The 18,179-nt window shown below is 43.2% G+C and overlaps 1 long non-coding RNA gene across 1 annotated transcript; it reads left to right on the forward strand.

Moving 5' to 3' along the window:
- Positions 1–401: 401 nt before the first annotated feature.
- On the forward strand, positions 402–17,592 carry LOC106019553 (uncharacterized). The gene is made up of 6 exons (XR_011811513.1): positions 402–525; positions 5,082–5,412; positions 6,842–6,893; positions 7,403–7,615; positions 8,196–8,395; positions 15,611–17,592. It is a non-coding gene; the product is annotated as an uncharacterized lncRNA (long non-coding RNA).
- The last annotated feature ends 587 nt before the right edge of the window (positions 17,593–18,179 follow it).

Genomic DNA, 18,179 nt, shown 5'->3' on the forward strand with positions numbered 1-18,179 from the left:
GAATACTGTCCCAGCTTCCCACCGCTAACAACTCTGGGGTTTCCTGAGGTGTGAGAGGTATTTTGTGTGCTTGGTGTCCTGCAGATTTCTCATCCACACCGGAATTGTATCCCGTATCAAAAGGTTGACTTCTGGTTAACTTGCCACCTCTCCTGGTTTCACGACGCACTGCTTAATGTCATATCTGGTGTGATACGGCCGCTTTTCAGAGAAAAGTGGCATTTTCCATACATTTTGGGTGGGGAAATGTTTATAGAAATTTGCCGAGGGAACAGGCAAATTATTTCCTTACGCGGACACTTGCCATGTTTGTCTCCAATATTCTCTGTTTAGCGAGAGGAAACCACCACATTCCAGCCTCTCCTCATTTATCTTCACTGCGATGACAACTCAGATGTTACTTTTAAAATGAAATACAAAGCATCATTCTCCTTAGCTGACACTGGGAGCCTGAGCAGTGCCAATTGCTTCCTGATGCTGCCAGTTCGCTTCACGCACTTCGTTCCTCACAGCAGCGCTCCCAAGGTAGGACAAGCAGTGGAGAAATCACTTGGGCAAAGGGACTGCAGGCTGCTGAAAGGCCTTGGCAAGCCACGGCGTGAAGCAGGGGTATCTGGTGAGAAATGCTGTGGTGCAAGAGGCATAACAGGGTGGGCAGGGAGGAGGTTAGGACTGCTAGGTGCCTGCTTTTCCAGCACACAGCATTAGTACGCTCATGTGCCACAGCTGTTCCCATTCAAGGGAAGAAGTTAGAACCACCCTGTTCAGAGGCTTCACATTCACAATTGGATTTTGTGGAAGTTCAGAGTCCTAAAGAAGAGGTAAAAGTTTAAAATACCTTTTGTAGATCTGGCCCTTTGTCACTAACTCTGGAAAACCTGCAAATCCCTGATGTCTCAGTGCTGAGCCTTGAGGCTTTGACCCCATCCTTAACTTTCTATGTGCTTCCTTTTCCCTCATATGTTCTCCTCCTTTTCCTGCTCTCTCTGTCAGCATCCCTGTCAGTGATACGGTTGTTTCCTTCCTCCAGAGCACAACAAAGACTGTGAGTAATTGAGATCTGGGGTCAATATGGGCAGAAAACCTGTATCGCAGAGCAGGGACAAAAAGGAATTTCCATGGCAATTTCCTAAATTGCCATAGAGATTATGTTGCTATAATTTGCTGTTGATCTAACATGACTCCACATTTAAAAACATTTTTACTTGGAAAAATAAAAGCTCAGATGCTGAGTAGGTCTAGGTCAGGGTTGGGGACATGCTCCTAAATATGTATAAACACAGGCATTTGCTGCTTTCACAAAATTTTGAAAGTGTATTTATTTTAAGTCCTTACTGTAAGGGAAATTCTGGGGTCCTTAAAGGCAGAAAGTGCATCCTGTAAGAGCCAGGCCTCAAGCCCTGCTCTGCTTGTTTGCTTCAGGTTTTTTGGTGACAGTAAAAATGGAGTGTGCAATGTCTGAACAGAGAGAACAGAAGCTAGTGATCCAGCTCGAAGGGGTACACGTACTCGAGTTAGCTGGAATGTGGCACAGGCAGTTGTTACTCAATAGTATCTTCATACCTCTCGTCCTGATTCACTTGGTCCATGTTAGAGAGGAGGGTGGTGGTGTAAGTTACATGTTAATAACCCCCCTCTCGCTCTCTCTTCTGTAACGAATGGTACATTATGGCAGGTTTCCCAGCATCAAAGCTGTGCAGCAGTTTACATCACTCTTATGTCACGTCTGATTTGGGCCCTTCAGAAATGGAAGCGAGGGTTGTTTTGGACAGCTGGTCTAAAAAGCATTCTGAGGTTTTCGTTTTCTTACCATCTTTTTCATACATCAAATACTTGTTTAGAGGCCAGTTATTCCTAATTTGTTTCATATTTGAAGACTATTTCTATATCCTTTGTAAGCATTTTACAACAGACCTCACTGGCTCATAATCACTAACAGATGACTGTAATGTAATACACTGAATTTGGACAAAATTCAGTTTATTTTGTTTTGCAACTTTTCTAGTTCTAACTTCAGTGTCTTGCTGTAGTTAAAAACAAGCTCTTTATGGCCCTCTTATTTAATTTTAAGGGAATTATGCATAGCATTTTTTTTTATGCCACCAATAACTACATCTCGATTTTTACTCTCAATAATTAATCACAAGAGCTTATTTTCTGTGTAATGTCTTTTTTTTTTCTTTTGTCTTTTTTTTTTTTTTTTTTTCCTTTTCCCCTGGATAAATAAAGCTTTTAATAGTTGATCATTTTATGCATTTCTGGGTTGACCTTGCCTATGGTTAAGCTCAGATTTAAAAAAATGTATGTCATTTTTAGTATGGCTCATTTTTATCAGGGAAATTTGGTTTTAAAGGCTTCTAACTATTTGTAGGTCTTTCTGATCATAGATAAGATTTTTTTAAAAAAGATGAACATATACATTGTGTCCCGAACAACAGTTTCCATTTTTGCACATCCAGGTAGCAGACTTTTTGCAATGGTTTGTGTATTTGTGACTCAGCTCAGACTGTGTTTTCCTGCAGATGTTAGTGCTTAACATTCTTGATATGTGTGTTGTATTTTTCCAAAAAGGGAGGCAATGTTAAAGCCAAAGTGACACCTTCTATACTTTGAGTGAGCATATAGTAAAAAAGTCTTCTAAAAACCTGTGTTGATTGGACTAGGAGGAGGTTTGCAGTGTAGCTGTAATAGTTCCATAGGGAACTAAATAAAAAAAAAAATCAAGATGAGAGACGGCGGTTGAAGGTAATTCATGTCACAGCAAATATTTATTGGCTTCAAGGACTCTGACTTGTTCTCCCATTAAATTTATGGGATTGTTTTTGACCAGAACTGTTGGAGCTGGGATATGAAGGAAAGTGTAAAAACTTGAAAGCTGCTCATTACTTCAGTGCAAGTTGTTTGGGTCAGTACAGGGGAATAACGCTTGAAGTGTAAGGGGTTTTGATATCTGTGTCAGTCAAGGTCTAATAATCCATAATCCCTCCTAGCCAAAATATGCAAATTGATTGATGCCATCTGCTTGCATTGTTTTGTGTATTTTGTGTATTGCCTTTAAAATGTGTGCCAATACCCTCTAAAATTCAGAGTCATGAGTAAGCTTCAGAGTTTTACCTTTAACTGCTCCTGTGCTGCTGGCAAACTTCTCCGGTGAATTATCCAACAGGACTTGTTGCTCAGAGGCTCCTCTAGTTCAGAGGCTATGTCTGGAGGTGTAAATCACCTTTAATCTCCCACTGCACTCTCTTCTCCCCAGATGTTTGAAGCCATGTGGCATTTCTTGCAATCTGCTGTAGCTTCAGTGTATCAGATCAATACCTCTGACAGCCCATCAAACATTTAAATACGGAAAAACTTTGTGAGCCTAGTGAAAGAGAAGAACACAGAAATTCTCAAGCACACTATAGGATCTTACTGTGCCAGTGGATTTTACCCACTATTTGTTTTTCGTTCCCTCAGGTTAGCAACATTTTTTTCCCAAAATACGAACAGTGGTAGCAGTATAAATGTGCTAGCATCAATTCTAGCAACTGAAAGTGCATACAATTTGGATCCATTTTCCTCTTCATTTAATGGTGGTATCTCGTGTATCTGGGGAATGCAGCGTGAAATTGTGTATCGTTGGGCTGCATCCTTAACTATTGCAACTGGCTATGGCAATACCATCGCTGATTCTTTGGGATTTTCTTGAGGGTGTATCTCATAATAGGGCCACATCTAAACTCATCTGTGCTGGGGAATAGTCCCAAAGCTACAATGTACCACTTCTACAGCTACTTTTAATTTCTTAACCTTTATAAGGGATCAAGTGTGCAGACCAATGCCACACGCCTTGCACTGCCAGCATCTGCAGAGGCTGCTCTGGGAGAGGGGTAAGCTGCCCGGCCTGTCAGCAGGAAAGGTTTGCGGGGTATTTCCTGGCACAGACATTGCCTACGGGTTGCTGGGCTTGAGAAAGGAGAGGAGCTTACAGCAGATGGCTTGATCTGAGACATAAATAATGGAATCAGAAATGATCTTGTGCTAGAAAATGGGAATAAATATGAAATGACCTAAACCCAAGAAAAGTGAAAGGCTGTGTGTTACAACAAGGGAGAGTAAATGATTGCAGCTTGTTACTGCTATTCTTCTAACATTAAAAGGGTGTACAAAACATTTTGCTAATCTGTTTAGATTTTCTTTTGATTCTGCATGGCATTAACACACTTCAGAGCAATCTCGGTTTATAGACTGGCCCCAGCAAACACATGCCCCATGAGATACAGTCACTACAGAGACGAGTGTGAGCATAAACAATGAACAATGCTTCTTAATCACAGTTCTAAAAACAAAACGGATCTTGGGCACATGTTCAGGCCTGTTCAAAAATACATGGAAATTAAAGCAGCCATTTAAAGCCCGAAGTGTTGCTGATAGAAAAACAAACGTGACTGAGTACTCTGTGCTCCTGGTGGTCACCACGGGAGGAACTCAGCCAAAAGGCTGGGCAGAGCCGGGATGCTTGGTGGCTCTTTCTGTCCTCTGTGCAGCTCTCATGGCCTTCCTGCCTCTCCAGAGATGTGGAGACAGCACCCCAGATCTCCGAAAGATGGAGTCTAAAACGAAGCTTCTAAAAGCACTGCTCGGATGTAATTCCTCCTGGCAGATCTGGATGGATGCTAAGTCATGACCCCTCGCCTTACACACAGGGTTTTATTTTGTTTGAGGTTAACCTTTACCTCATAGCTGACAGCAATAAAAATCACCTCGAAACACAGGCGTTTCTGACACTGTTTTATTAAAGAATCAGTGTATGTCACTGTTAAATAAGCATTGCAACAGAACAATCATTTTTGAATTGTTTAGTTGCTCAATGTTTAAACAAGGCATTAAATGTTTGCACAATAAGGGAACAACGGCTCAGTTAGTGTTTTAAGTAAGGTGGGGACAAATGAGTGAATTCTTACCCCGGATTCCTTACCACTGCATCACAAACTGTCTTCTTGCAGGTGACGTATTCAAAAAGATCCAGCAGAGGTAGGAGCTGAGAGGAAATGCATTTTTCACAGTCTTGCTCACTCTATCCTCCCTTTTCTCCTCAGGTTTGTGACCGTTGTTCTCTGGGCAGGGAGCATTTCCAGCTGTCCTCTCTCACCAGGAGCAGGGGGTGCCTATATGGAAGGTCCCAGCACCTGTACGGTCAGAAGGCAAAATGAGCAAAGCACTGGTGGAGGCACAGCGCGACAGTCGTCCTGAACAGACGGTGCTGAGCAGACAAAAAACCTGCCCTCATTCTTTGTTTCTTTTCCAAAGTTTCTGAAATCTCTCAGAACAAAGATGAAGCACCCAACTAAACATTCCTCATTGAAAGGCTCCCCAGATCAGCTGGTGATTTTCACTTGAAAAGAAGTAAACTTTATCCTTAATTCTCTGGTAAGAAGAAAGATACAGTTTTGTTGCAGGGAGACGTTTCAAAGATCGTTTGATTTATATGTGGAAACTTATATTCATATACTGAATTTTGAACTTATTTTTTTTAAGATATACTCAAAGGAAAACAATCTAATCTATACTTACGTTAGTAGGTTTACTACCCATTTTTCAGCTCACGCCTATGAAATGGCATGGTGACAATTGACACGTCCCTAGTTTTACTGTTCTTACAGTGTTCCCTGTAACACCAGGTGATTCAGTCCTGATGCAGACCCTGAATAAAGGCAGGTTTCTCATCAGGACCTTCTAAACTCATCTCACACTTGGGATTTTTCTCCGGGAGGCACGTGTAGTTATCACAGGTACTACTTATGCAGTGTAAAAAATAAACTGGAGCTACATTTTTACTCTGAGCATTAGATAAATATGGAATAAAAACATATTTTTCTTTGAGAAATTCAGATATACATCACTCTATGTGCTAACGAACAGTTTGTTCTCTCAGCACTTCTCCAATTGGTCCATGGCAGTTTCCTTCCCATTGCTCCATCTAAGAGTAATCTCATTTCTTGGTTCTGATTAGGAATAATTCCTTCTTTGTTCCTTTCTGCATCACTGTGCGTTCCCAGAACTTCTACGAAAATGAACTTTTTACTCGATTAGTCATTCTGTTTTGACAAATGTGTGCTCATTTCCTCGTGTATACGTATAAAAACTGTTTGTGTTTATTTCTTCACATCATGCCGCTGGGTTTAACCAGCAGGATGATAGTGGAGTTGAAATGGAAATCTCTCTGTTAGGTTTGAGGATTAAAGAAAATATGGAGAAACAACATCGCTTACAGAGCACAGACTTCAGAGTGGCCAATGTGGTACTGCTCATGAGCATTATAGTCACTTAAACACTGTTTATACTGAAAAAAATCCAAGTCACATTTGAAAGCTATGATCTCAGCAGTGGCTTTGATCCCATAATAAGACTGAATAAAAGGCTCAACAAAAACACAGTGTGTGGAGAACAGTAGAGGAGCACTACCCAGTAATTTTCAGAGACATTAATGCCAGTTGGAGAGACTACAAGGAGAAAGCCCTCCAACTTTCAGTGCCATTAAATTTAGGAGAATGTGTGTAACCTGGCAAATCTCCAGTGATATGAGTTGAGTGCTGCAGACCTGCATCCTATCACAACAGACAGCGAACTGACCATCTGTATCCTTGGCTCTCACCACATGCCATTGTAAAAAATGTTCTTGTGCATTCAGTCAAAAATGCTCAAATCGGTATTAATGTTTGGTATTTTTCCTTTATATTAAGAGCTTCTACGAGAAACAGAGCAAATTAAAGTGAGAAATGTTTAATGTCAAGTATAGTCTAAATAGTTGTTGGAAAAATGAGCCTTTGATACATTCAAATGTTCCATATTTTATCAGATTGCTTTGGAATTCCACACCCCGGTCTCTAATTTTACACATCAGCAGATTGGTAAGTCAAGCTCTAACAATTTTATGGATCTTTACTGATACTTTACTGATGGGGAATGAGACATTAAATCGGTTTATCTGGTAACGATCAGGGTGTTAACATAGCTCAGGGGATGTTAATGCCCAGCCCCAGACAAACCACAGAGCTGCAGTCACTCTGGCATCTCGCATAAAGGTGAAGTCACTGGGCACTCGTTGCACTTTTTGCATGCCCGGAGCTGAGCCATAAAGGCACGGAGCAGTCACCAGGTTTCTCCTGCAGTTTGCTGAACACATTATTTGTCACCTGATGAAGTGTGCTTCTAGCCCCGTGTTTGTTACCACTGACTAAAAGCCACTAATTCATTAGCTAAGCTCCTTCCAGCAGGGGTTATAACGTGATGGGGGAAATTATTCTGCTGTTTCACTAAATCAAAGTGAAACGTCAGGGCTTTTGGTTTGATACCCTCCCAAGGCTTTAAGAAAATGCAATTTATGGCTGAAACCAGATTAATATTTTATATTTCACAGATGCAAATTTGACATTTTCTGTTGGAAGAGCTCTGGTTCTCCTGCTGACACTGAAGCATTAGCAATGAAAGCCTGGGATGAGGGAAGTTCTGATCAGCGTGCGATGCATAAAACAAAGTCCTCTGCTGTTTGGTTTTGGCAGGGGGCAGGGGGTTAATGCCGGTGTCTGTACTGAATCAATGTCAGCACGTGATCTGCGATGAGGGTTACAAGGTAAAGCTATCTTCAGGATGCTCTGTTACCATTTTTTTAAGAAAAGGTGCATCCACAGCTGGGGGATTTTGCTCTGCCTGGTATGACTAACCAAGTGTTTTTATAACGTGCTGAGGTATTTCTATCAACATCTCAGACGAAAGGGCCTGCTGCTAATTTAATAGCCCGATGTGATTCCACTGGAAATGGGCAGCAGGTGTGCTGCCAGGTGGGAACGGGGCTGAGCTGCAGAGCTGTAAGGTGGTCATGGGCAGAGAACCCCACCACATGGACGTGGCACAAACAGAGCTGTACTGGCAGAGCTGTAACACACAGCTGAAGCACTGCTGTGAATCCTGTGTTTAAGATTTCCTTCCTGAATCACTTATCCCACCAACCTGCCCCAGTAATTTTTAACCAAGAGCGGTATTCTGTGCTTGGCCTGGTCCCCAAAAAACTCGAAATGATTTGAAGAAAATTAATGAGTAAACAAAGAAAGGGAGAACTTTTTCTTTCTTCTGTGTAAGATACAACTACAGTTGCAGTGTTTTGCATGCAGATGGCACATTCTGAAATTTTCTTTTGCCTTTGTTTTAAACAGTTCTGACTGACCCTGCTTCCAAAGGTGAACGCGAAGAACAATGGCAAGAGAGCGAGTGCTGAGCGTATTTAAAGCACAATAATGGGAAGTGCTGATGACCTCCGATTTCCATTGAGTCCTTTTCCTTCCCCTGGCAAAAATTATGGCGTGTCACTGTCACTGCATGGCTGGATCCTGGTGCTGTGAGCCCCTTCAGTAAGGTAATTGATATCAATATTGGAAACATTTATATTTGAGTGGTGACATCTTAAGGGCACAATGGTATCTCATCACAACAGGACTAAAATAAACCTTTGACACGTGTGCATAAGTTGCTGCTTGTGAGACACACGGTCCAGTCTTAAATAACAGATTTCTCTCAGTAACATCTTCCAGCTAAATTTCTAACAAACACTTGGTGAGGTACTAATAATGCTCACTTTGAATAAAAACATCGCTGAGTGTATGCTTCCTGGATTTCTCCTCCACATTTTTGAGAAGCAGGATATTAGGTTTTAAGAAGTCTGTATGCTTTTGGCATCTATACAATGATAAATCTTAATTTTAATAACTGGACCTTTGTACTGACCGTGTTAAAGTATTTTCCAAAGTAATTTGATGTAACACAGCCGTGGTTTATGCTGGGTAGCTGACTGCCAGGTCCTTCATTGCTCCTGTTTCTGTGTATTCTGCTATGCCATTTTCTGCAGGCTGTCTTTGGAAGGCTAAACATGTATTTTTAACTGTTCTAACTTTGCCATAATGCATGAGCTGCAGACAGAGATGGGGAAAAATAAAGTGGTCCCACAGCAGCTGGGTGCTTTCAGCAGTCAGTGCTCAGCCCTGTGCAGATTGCAATTGCAAATTTGCACAGATAAAATGCAGGCAAGGCACAATGCGTTAATGGACAGAGTGGAGAATGCAAAGGATTTTATAAAGCACTTGTGAGAGCAATTTAGTTTTGCCTAGTAATACATCACTGGAGACAGCAAAACGGGGAGGATGGTACTTCTTAGCCATATTCCCCCATGGGCATACGTGCAATCCCCACTTTGTATTCTGACCATTTGTCAGTGCAGAAGACTTCAGATTTAGCCTCGTGTAACTTGTGCAGGGCTTCCATGCAGCCTTCTAGGTTGGAGCCCAATGCAATTATGTGGTTTTGTAATATTAAATCCATGAAGTGTGACCTTGCTTAAAAAAAAGCCTCAGTTGTGCAAGCGCCTCATTGTGACACTGGCGCTGCTCAGGGGACCTGACTGTAGTGACACAGTGAATTCTCAAATCCGCACGTGTTTAATTGTAGCTGAGGAATTAGGGAAAAAAAAAAAAGACTTAGAGGAACATAGTGCATGCAAAGGTAGGAGGAAGTGCCTCCCATTTGCTTTCACAAGTGAGGTTGCAAACCAGACACGCTTACTAACTTCTGTTGAAGACAAATAAAAATATTTTTCTGTATGAAACCTTGAAATTGTAAAAAGAACAAAAACCTACTGGAAAAGATTACTTTATGCTGAGATTATGCAGCTGTTATGATTTAGGTATTTCTTTTTAATGTTTTATTTTCTGGCCTTTGGGATCCTAACAGACAACCTTGCGTGTTTGCAGTGAAGGCAGCAGTTTAGAAGGAGCAGAGAAAATTTGCCATTGGCTTGAAAACTTGCTACTTAGGCCTGAAGCAATTAATTGCAATAATTAGGCCACCCAAAATGGAGGGGCCTTCAATAGAAATATTTCACTTGTGAAAGCAGACTATTGATCTGGAGAGGACCCAATTAGAAGACCATATCAGGAAGGGAGGTCACTGAAATTAAATTAATTTGAAATGAGGTAGAGAAGGGAACAGAAATCTGCTGTTCTGAACAACAAGATACGAGGCGATGGAAGATCAGCACCGAAAGTCACAGACAGTGGGATGGGAACGGACCCGGGGAGGTCATGCAGCCCATCCCTGGGTGAGTGACCTCCTGAGAACAAAGGCGATTGTTTACCTCAGGAAAAGCCATGGCTTTGTCAGGGCAAACATTATAAAAATGGAACCTGTGATTTAGCACCCAATCTTAAAGCTGAGTGATTTACTTTTCACCTGTGCACTTGTCAGGGATGCCAGCGCATCTTGGTGCTGTCAGCTGCCGGGTCGGGGCCTGCAGTAATTGTGTATTAAAAGCATTGAATCACAGAATCATCTAGGTTGGAAGAGACCTCCAAGATCACCTAGTCCAAACTCTGACCTAACACCAACCAGTCCTCTGCTAAACCATATCACTGAGCTCTACATCTAAACGTCTTCTAAAGACCTCCAGGGATGGTGACTCCACCACTTCCCTGGGCAGCCCATCCCAATGCCTCACAACCCTTTCAGTAAAGAAGTTCTTCCTAACATCCAACCTTAACATCCCCTGATGCAACTTTAGCCCATTCCCCCTCGTCCTGTCACCAGGCACGTGGGAGAACAGGCCAACCCCCACCTCTCTACAGCCTCCTTTAATGTACTTATACAGAGCAATAAGGTCACCCCTGAGCCTCCTTTTCTCCAGGCTGAACAAGCCCAGCTCCCTCAGCCACTCCTCGTAGGACTTGTTCTCCAGGCCCTTCACCAGCTTCGTAGCCTTTCTCTGGACTTGCTTGAGCACCTCCACGTCCTTCTTGTAGTGAGAGGCCCAAAACTGAACCCAGTACGCAAGGTGCGGCCTCACCAGAGCTGAGTATAGAGCTGGCCACACCGTTTCTGGCACAAGCCAGGATTCTGTTGACCTTCTTGGCCACCTGAGCACACTGCTGGCTCATATTCAGCCCACTATCAACAAATACTCCAAGGTCCTTCTCTGCCAGGCAGCTTTCGAAGCACTCAACCATCTTCAGACTTCCAGATCTAGAGGAACACTTTGGCTGCAGCCTAAAAGCTGTGTACAGAAGCTCCCCCAAGCCAACCAATCTTCTTGCCATGACCTGTCAGAAAACAGCTGTCCTGCTTTCAGCTAGGATAGACTTAATTTTCCTCCTAAGAGCTGGTAGGGTGCTACGTTGCGGATTAGGATGAAAACTTTCAGCCCGGTCCTTGACCTGAATAGGGAGTGAGGATCCAGATCCTGGCATTTATACGTGATAGTTTATATGCAGCCAAAGTAAATACTGCAGTCAGAGGTCATGGCGCTAGATTTTGAAAAGTCCTGCATAAAGAAGAGATCTCAGAAAAGCAAATTTAAATAACATTGTCAAGAAAAGTCATTCTGATTGCTGTATTCTTTATCTGTCATGACTAGACAGATGAAAATCTATGACAGCAATTTTGCCTTTAAGGTCATTTTCTTTTATTTATTTCTTTTATTTATGTTTGTTTATCTTAATTTAACAGGCTCTGTACTAATTTTCCTCACAGAATGACTAAGAGAAATATGACCCTTACGCACCTTTTGTAGTTAATTCATTAGGTCAACTCTAACCACTAACCCCCTCGTCAGGTTATTTCTCTTAGTGGTAAGGAGCAATTGTCCTTAAAACATTGAAGCCAGGTAGATGAGCCTATTCCACAAGGTCTCTTGGCTCCACCTTTGTTAAGTGAAGTCTGCCAGGTGGGGATCATTTGACCTTTGCTATATAGGATTTCCCCAGTCCTCCAGGGCCCCAACATGGGTGCACAGAAGGACACAACTGAAGGCCAAATATCTGCAGGAATCTTCCTTTTTTGCTTTTGCAGGACTCTGAGTTGGGTGTAAAGAAAAACCAAACAAACAAACAAACAAAAGAAGAAACTCATGACCTCCCAACAAACCACTAAAGCAACCCTTTCAGCATCCCCCAAGGAATGATTTCTTGCTAAGGGTTAGCCTGGAGACACAAGAAGCAACTGCCACAGTTCTGTGTGTTCGGGCCTGCATTTGGAAAGAGGAATATCTCTGCTGCTCTTTTTTTAACATCTTTATGTTCCCTAAAGCCATGCTCTCAAGGGTTGCAGCACCAGGCAGATGCCAGTTTCACATTTTCTCAGCCTCAGTTTTGGGAACACGCTAAGTATGGCTGTGCATAGTGACCGCTTCTGAAACCACCTTCCTTCTCAGATGTACCAGCTGTTATACTAAAATTTTGAGTACTTGGCATTTTTTTTTTTTTATTATTTTGTTTGTTTGTTTTTTTTTTGGGGGGGTTAGAGATCTGACCACCGTTTGTCAGGCTTCACGGCTTAGCCTAAGACTACCATGTCAACAGTAAATTGTCACTTTGGGGGCTATATTGAGTGCTAATTCAGAGGAACTGCAGGAGTGTCGTGGCAGATTATTAATAGTGAGTATAAAAAATCTGTCCTGAAGGAGGAGTGTTTCCTAGTTTAACAATGCCTTCTTGCTAAATCCTTATTTGCTGAGTATCCAGTGCAGACGCAAGTGAGGAAAGCATTGCAACAGCACCAAGATTTTCTTACAGAATCAACAAATCGGCTGCGGCAGCAGGTCATTTACATCTAGATGCTGTTTGTTTTCCTACAGACCCCCTGCCCAAACTCTCACTGCAGCACTTGCTGCATCCAGCTGGGGTGGGGAGGGTCTGAAAACTGCTGTAGGCTGCAGCTCAGGGTGCCCCCGGCCCCGGGGAGCCAATTTTGAGTCCATTTGTCACCCCGTTTATTTTATTGTTGGCTTCCTTGAAGGCACGTGCTGTGAGCGGTGAGTCAGCCATCAGTTCTCCCCAGGACCTCTGGGAGGCTGGTTTTGATCGCAGGGCTGCTCTCCCACATCCTGGAAGCACTCACTCGGTGTTTGGGGCAGGTTGCTGGGCTGCACGCCGCTGCTGGATGCCTTCCATGGCCGGAGCTGGCTATCGGGACCTTATCTCCCGGGCGTAACGCTTGTGACGTTATCTGCCCGGCGCTTCGGCTTTGTAGCAGAGTGACACTGGGCGTGAGGCTGCCGGTGGGAAATATTTCAGGGGAATAATGGCCGGAAACGTGCTGAGAGGAGCTCTGCTCTTTTGGGTTTTATAAGAAACTTTGGCCTTGCTCGTGAGGCAGAAATTGCAGTAAGTTGGGAGCCAGGGCTAGGAGAAGGGAGAGCAGAAGCTGAAATGATGCTGGGATGGTTAGGGATGGAGACAGGATGGTCCTTTTTGGCAAATCTGTACAAGGAGTCACACTTTGGAGCAAGCTTATATCGAGGTGTTCTGTTCTGCTGTTGTTTGCATTCATGAAAAAAGCAAAGTATGGAAGCCTACACCTGGAAGTGTGTTAAATAAAGCGTGTTTCTGCTCCGCCGTATGCTCAGAGCCTCCTCTGCAGGCTCGCAGGGGTTATCGTTGTCATGAGTTTGGGATTCCCAGCTCTGCTTTCCGTTTCTGTGGCACAAAGTATCTTGTAGGGGCAAGTAACCAAGGCTCCCTTCATTGCACCCAGGCTGTAGGCAGGAACAGTTCCATGCATCACTGCTGCCCCTGCATCTCTCCCATCTCTCCTCTGTCCCACTGCTCACTCTGGGCATTTTGATGCCACGGCTCTGCCTGGGCTGATCCGCACATTCCTCGTCATGGTGGTTGCTTTGGTAATTAGCTAATTAGCAGGCTGGCAGTGGTAATAACCACCAATGTTGTTTTATTTTGAGCCTGTTCTTCGCAAGGCTTGCAGCAGACAGGGATCTGTGGATGCTGTAAATGTTTTTCACGTTCTCAGTCAAAATATTTTGGCATATGTAATATTTTTAATAACCGTGACGGGGCTGCTCGAGCGTGCTAACACACTGAGAACAATCTGATCAGTGCTCACCAAGCAGAGTAGTGTAAGGCACAGGAACAGGCAGCCTTTAAAGGGAAAAGAAAACTTGCAAATACAGATTCCAGGCAAAAAATGAGAAATTCTGAGTAGTTTGCAGTGTGACTTTGGTGCCTGTGAACTCTGGAAAAGTTTGTCTCCTACATGGTGCAGATTTTGGACACCTTACTATCAAAGCTAGACTTTTGCTCAATGTGAATACTCACGCATTATTTTTTGTTGTTGTTCAGTAGATATTTGTTCACAAATATCTGTGTATTTGTTCACTGTTTTAGCTAAATCTTACCCAGATGTGCAGGTCTACGCCCTCAGTCCCACAGAGGTGCTTGTCAGGATTCAGCACTAAATTACTGGAGAAAATGTGACCCTGGGCAGTACAGGCTGCTCCTGGCTGAGGAGTCAATGAGGACAGCGCCACTTTCTATGAAACTTTATGGCACAAAAAATGTCATGGCAAAATGTTCTTTTCTTTCTTTAAACAAAGATCCTGGCTGCTTTGTGAGATTAGCCCTGTGTCTGTTGGCAGCTTGGCTGCAAGAGGGGGAGAAGGAAGCATGAACGCCTTGGGCTTGCTGTCCCAGCCCTCCACAGCACGTACCAGAGCATGGCTGGGATGTGAGAGCATTTGTTTGACCCCTCTCACCTCTGATGAATCTACTGGCCATCTTATTCCCTAGAAAAATCAGGTTTTAAGAAGTTATAAAACCACTGATTGTTTCTTTTCTTCTCGTAGCGATGTAAACACTCCCATGCAGTGCGGGAAAGCCATCCAAAATAACACAGTGGTTACCGGTGCCTGGAAAGACTCCAAGGGACACATGCCCCAAATAAATTAGGAGTCAGCTCATTCACCAGCGGGTTGTGTGTAAATTGGTTGTCAGGGCAGTTGACTGGAGCTCTCAGAGATGAAGTCTGTCCCAAGGCTCTTATTGTTAAGAGTGTAACTATAAGCTGGACGAAGTGTGATTTTGCACAGTTTGCCAAGGGAAGCAAACTCGCCAGGTCTTGTAGAGGGGCCAGGATGGGATGTTATGACTTGGCATCATTCTTGAAAGCAAGATTTTTATCTGTTCCCTTTCCTGAGTTCAGTTTTCTCTTTCCATGTTACTTCCCTATAATTTTATAAAGCAGCATGCTTGGCATTTGTTGTTAGATAATAGATACTTGAAATAAGTGTCACATCACTTCACCGTGTTGTTGTATTTTATTTGAATATGTTGTGGTTGTTGATCACATTGTAGATATGGCACATGAACTCAGTGCTCAAGTTTCCAGAAAAGAAAAAAAAAAAAAAGCCTTTGCTTTCCAGATAAGGGAAAAGAAGAAAAATTCGTATTTTTTTCCTCTTCAATTTCTTCTACATTATGACTTCATCTGATGGTTACAGTGCAGACCCTGGGCTTTTGACTGAGATCATAATAAAAGGTTGCATCTCTTAGCGTTGCGTTTGCAGGATTTGGTTCATAACTGCTATTTGTAAGACAAGCTCTCACCCAGTGCTGCGGGATGTCCTGTTATCACTGCCAACCTTTTGCAGTGGAGCTCAATACTAAAAAACCCTCCCGTGTGTTGCTGCAACAGAATTTATCCAAGAAGTTTCCCTTCTGTGAGGAACTTGAGAACTTTATTTCCTGGGGGTGTACAAGAGTATTTATGAGCCTGTAAACCTATTTTATACTTGCAGTGCTTCGGAGATGTTCGGGTTGGACAAATTAGCAAGGCAGCGCTATCAAACCCTGAGGCTCCTGGAGAAGATCTGTGGGAAATGCAAGCAGTCAGAGGCACAGAAACAGGTGGGGAAGAGGAACTAAAAGAAGCAGTGGATGTGCAGGGGAATCCCTAAGAGTGAGCTGGGTTTTGCCCAGCCTCTGTGCCAGGTGTGGTTTGCCCAGGCGGGGCAGGAAAGGAGCTGCAGCTGGTTCTGGGGAGCCTGCAGTTGTTGGGGCACCTGAGCAGGAAGGACTTTTGGCAGCCTGGGGTCAGAGAAGCCAGCACAAGCCCTGGGCTGGGAACATTCAAGAGACAAAGCAGAGTTTCCAGTACAGGTGTCTGTGTGGTGGGAGCTCTTCCTCAAGATGAGCTTCCCCTTCAGAGACTTTGGTTCTGTTAAAATAAAGCAAATGACTCATTATAGATCCGAAAGGTATCTGCATGTGTGAAGGCCAAAGAAATGTCCCAAAGCAGCTCAGCGTAGTGCGATTTGCCTCCCTCACCCCAGTGAAGTCATGGCTTACATGTATATGCCCAGTTATGGTAATTTAGGCACTGACATTGCTGGGAATTCTGTTCCTGACAATGGGGGGAGAGGTAAGGTCACAGCCCTCCCACGTCACCGTGATTCGTTTTGCGTTGTGTTGCCCTTCTGCACGGTGCTAAGAGGATGCCATAATTTAGGGTTCACCTAAACAGATGTCTAAACATAAATAAAACAAGTCATAAGTGCAAGATGATACAAGCAAAGCATAGTTTCTGGTGAGAACCCTCTCAGAACTTTTGCTTCCCCCATGCACTTATGCTCACACACCATCATTTCCAAAAAACCCTTTGCTCCTTTTCCCCTTCAAACGGAAGCACCCACTCTGGTGCTTGGGTTCCCACTCTGGGTCTGGGCTGGGGCATCAGCTTTCTCCAGGCACAAAGACACACACACACATCTCCAGTGTAGATCAACAGCATGGAAGAACTGCAGGCAGAAGTATTTGTGATATATACATATTACCCATCATGGGTATATGTATATATATAACTATATATATGGATATCTTAAGGTAAAAATTAAAAAAAAAATTAAAGCTAGAATGTCTCTTCATTGAAACTTTGGCCTTTGGCCATTGAGGCTTTGGGACCATGTTAACTTTACCCTACGTTTGCTCAGTGTTGAGCTCACCTCTGCGTGCGGCACTGCTGGTATTTCCATAGTGCCAGGAAAAGGGGTTGATGTTATATTTCAGTTAGTCACCCATGCAACTTGTATTTATTCACTTGTCATTTATGTGGAAGGACGTGAATCTGCCCGATTTTTTTTTTCCCTAATGCTCTGAGTAATATTTATGAAGTTGTTTGTACTTCGAAACCACAAGGTGGTGAACTCAGAGATATAAAAATGCAAAGAACGGTAATCTCTAAGGAATGAAAATGTGAAATCAAGTGTTGAGCAAGATGCTTTTAAAGGAAACAATATATTTTCTGAATGATATTGCATGTGATTTTCTTGCTGTGCAGAATAATTCTTCATTCACTCTTTGAAGGAAAGTAAAAAAGAAAGCTGTGTATTTCATCTCCTTCTCCAGCCCCTCACTTTAACAAATGCTTAGGCAGAATATCATGCCCTCATTTTATTTTTGATTATCTGTTTGTGAAATTTTCTCCTTCCCTCTCCAGGTAGATAAACTGCTGGCTTCCAGTTCTTTGCCAACGAGGAAGGAATTATGCTTTTTCTTTTTATTTGTCTAACTGTCCTGAGTGCTTTTTGTGTTTTTTCTCATGGTATCACTTTCCTGGGGTGACAAAAGAGAGCAAAGCCTCATGCCCTCGGGGATAAAGGGGACAGGACTCAGAATTATTGGCATGGTACTGATTCTGCATTTCTTGTTTTTATTTTGAAAAGTCTCAATCCAGTAAGAATAATTAATATATGCTTGTCAAATACACGTATAGATTTTTTTTTTTTTTTTTTTATAAACTGCTAGGTGAAGTTATACCACACTTGGTTTTGTTGATCTCTGCAAACAATTGTGCAGGATCACCGAATTTTGAGAACACCTGGAGTGGATAAAGTATCTATGTACACTATGCTGCCTGCTAGAAGCGTTGCAGCTGGAAGAAGAACTCCTCTAAGTGCTGGGGCACTGGAGCAAAGGGAAGCGTCCACCAGTCAGGAAACTAAAAATTGCTAGCAGGGAGTCTCCTGGGATAACAACAGCTGGATAAGCTCGTGCATAAAGCTGGGCACTGCTTATCAGGGTGTTGTCAGGAAAGAGCCCTTGCTGTGAAGCAGGCTGTACCTAGATAAATAGATCCCAAGTGGGAGGTTGCACAGGGAAAGAGATGTTCCAAACAAACAGCCTTACAGCTCCAACATGGAAAGCAGCTCCTTGGGCCTGGGGCCTAGTGGAGATGGTGAGGAGCAAATTGCATAAAGGCGAGAGGATTCGGTTCAGAGCAATGTGCAAGGAAGCAAGCCGCAGGGTCAGATGTACCAACGAGGAACGAATCCCAAAGTTCAGAAGATGATGGAGCCACGGGGTAAAGCT

The sequence above is a fragment of the Anas platyrhynchos genome, chromosome 9, assembly GCF_047663525.1.
Source record: "Anas platyrhynchos isolate ZD024472 breed Pekin duck chromosome 9, IASCAAS_PekinDuck_T2T, whole genome shotgun sequence".
Classification (NCBI taxonomy): domain Eukaryota; kingdom Metazoa; phylum Chordata; class Aves; order Anseriformes; family Anatidae; genus Anas; species Anas platyrhynchos.